The sequence below is a fragment of the Limulus polyphemus genome, unplaced genomic scaffold (assembly GCF_000517525.1).
Source record: "Limulus polyphemus unplaced genomic scaffold, Limulus_polyphemus-2.1.2 Scaffold1133, whole genome shotgun sequence".
NCBI lineage: Eukaryota > Metazoa > Arthropoda > Merostomata > Xiphosura > Limulidae > Limulus > Limulus polyphemus.
Window position 1 is genome coordinate 278261 of NW_013666743.1, and position 3302 is coordinate 281562.

The window sequence follows — 3302 nt, forward strand, 5'->3', positions numbered from 1 at the left end:
AGTTGGCGGTGGGTGGTGATGACTAGCTGCCTTCCCTCTAGTCTTACACTGACTAAAGTTAGGGACGGCTAGCGCAGATAGCCTTCGTGTATCTTTGCGTGAAATTCGAAACAAACATTATTAGGTTTATAGTGAAAAATGCTGAAAATCTCTGGAATTAAACTAACAACCGGTTACATTAGTCAGAAACCGGTAAGGTGCCAACCTTATTCATAAAGCTAGTAAAATCTATTGTTACACCTTCTCTTCTAACACCAACACACTGCACCCCTGAACTTCAAGCCAGGAGATGCTGCCTCTCCCTTTCTCCCCCAGATTTCACTAGTCAGCGAAACCTCAAACGTTATTTTGCTGTAAAAGACGAACTTTGGCGTAGCTGTACGTAGCATGGCAGATACAATGTGCCCGCTAATTGAAAATGAAGATTAAATTTATGGTGTATTTTCGTTCCGTAAAGTCGTATATATCTACATGTAAGGTAGCTAGACTCGTGGGATTTTCTCAGCATAAAATATAGTGACGTAATGTATGCCAATATATATTCCAAATGTTGTTGTTGCTTTTAAATTCTCCAAGGTGTTGTTAAAGTGTAGACGAAAATAAACTCAACCATTACTTAAGTGTATAATAATAATAAATAGATTGTTTTTATTAAGTCTGGAATAGTGTTAAGGTTTTATATATATGTTTTTATTAGTGGTATTACAAGTATTATATCAAACGAGGTCTGTCTTTTTGCTTCTTGAGTGTAAAGGGTTACAGTTGGGTGTCATCAAACTCGGTGCTTAAATTATTAGTGACATCAACAATCAAATGGGATGCTCGTTAAGATCCAAGCTCAATGTCAGGTAAGTTTATATTAACCAGACGTCGAATAAAACAAAAAGTCGTCTGAGATTCATCCGTGTTTTGAAGCTGTTAGACTTGACCGGAATGTTGAAGCCATCAGATTTGACTAGTGTTATAAAGCCACCAAACTTGACGCGTGTTTTAAAACAAATAGACTTGACTGGTATGCTGAAGCCATCATATTTGACCAGTGTTATAAAGCCAGCAGAGTTGACCCATTTATTGCAAATAAAATAGTATGAAGACAAAAAATAAATGAAGTCTATACAAAGATATTATTTTAAGACCCCGATATAAATGGTTGTAACTTCGTAGCTAGTATATTCCATTGAAGATGGAAAATATGAACTGACATCAATGCAGAAATGTTGCTCACCATGCAGAAACATTGCTTACCAGGTTTCAGGCAAACTTCAATTTTATATTTCTCTTAGGAGAAGCCACTAAAATTATTTGTAGTCTGCCTGAAAGAAGAGCAACCTTAAGGTTCTTTTAGGAGAAACTACTCAAATGATCTGTAGTCTGCCTGAAAGAAGAGCAACCTTAAGGATTCTTTTAGGAGAAACTACTCAAATGATCTGTAGTCTACCTGAAAGAAGAGCAACCTTAAGGCTTCTTTTAGGAGAAACTACTCAGACTACAGATCATTTGTCTGAAGGAGGAGTTACTTTAAGATTTGTTTTTAGGAGAAGCCATACAAATGATCTGTAGTCTGTCTGAAGGAGGAGTTACTTTAAGATTTGTTTTTTAGGAGAAGCCATATAAATGATCTGTAGTCTGTCTGAAGGAGGAGTTACTTTAAGATATGTTTTTTAGGAGAAGCCATATAAAAAATCTGTAGTCTATCTGAAGGAGGAGTTACTTTAAGATTTATCTTTCTCTGAAGTTTTCCATTTGGTAATTTAGCTTTAATTTTATGTTCTTCTGAATCTTCTTGAATATGTAATTAAATACTTTCTTTACAATTTCTGTTTTATTCTGAAGAATAGATAAACTTAAGGTTTGAGCTCTACTCCTAAGATTGTTTAAACGATAAACTATTATAATTTTCCTTTTGTAAAAAAAGCGTTTGTTTGTTATTAAGCACAAAGCTACACAATGTGCTATCTGTGCTCTGCCCATCACGGGTATCGAAACCCAGTTTCTAGCAGTATAAGTCCGCAAACATACGTAAAAAGTGTTTCAAAACGTTTTTTTTCTGTTTGATATAATCTATGATAATTATTTACTGGCATGTATTTATTGTATTGGAGAACATATTGATATTGAGATTAAGGGACTTGAACTCTCGTCTGAATGTTAAGACGCTGTTTGTAACTACAAAATACTGACCGATTTAAAATAAAAAGCTGAATTGTTTATTGCATTATCAATCTTTGTTAACTTTAACAATTATTTGGCTTTTGAACACACATTTGCCAAATATTTAGACGAAGACAGTGTAAAAGCACATTTCTAATTATAATGTGTATACATATATATGGCCATTTTATCTCTTCAAAACAGACAATTTTCATGACATTGTACTCTTTCTCATGAAGACTAAACAGTCTGTTTTTAGTATTTTGTTTAAAACGAAGTGTAGCTTTCCAGAATGTTTTGACAGTTGGGACATTCAGTGTCAGAAGAACGAACAGTTTACATGCTAAAAGACGTTCTTTACTTGCTATAACTGCTTATCTTGTTCTTCTATTTGGTTTACGTAGCGAGTTCGAAACTTTCAGAATTATAAATTATCCAACTCTCGAGAAATCGCTCCTGCATTGGTCTCCTACGAGATGAGAATACTTAACATACATTCGATATCATCGTTGCTATTGAAATCCTCCAGATCATAATTAACGCTGAAATAATTTCATATTTCTTTTTATTGGTGTTATCCTTTTTAAAACAACGGATTAATCTGTTCTAGTTTTATGATGAAATAAAAAGGCTCTTCTCTTTCACTGACTGTAAAAAGAAATTTTTCAGCCATAGTTTATATTATTTTAATTGCTTACTACGAATTAAAACAATTTAAAAGAACATCATAATTTTACTGTTTCGTTTCTGCCTACCCCCCCCCCCCCCCCACCCAGTGGCACAGCGGCATGTCTGCGGACTTATACCGCTAGAAACCGCTAGATAGCCCTTTGTGTAGCTTTGTGCTTAATAATAAACAACAATAAACAATCGTTTCTGCCTATCTTTTTCTATCTTTCCTAGAACCCCTTATTTTTTGGTAAGCTGCTGTTTTGGGCATATTTTTGTCGTAAGTAGCTATAAATATCCTGACAACCATGATAATCAATTTTCCGTGATCACGCTTCATAGAACATAGTAATAAATACTAAGGTTTGATAATGGAGTATAGACGCATAAAATATAATATATCATGTACTTCTAATCTAATAATCCCCGTGTTTAACTTTTATATAGTTCATTCTTGGGAAATCGTCACATTTATATTCTTT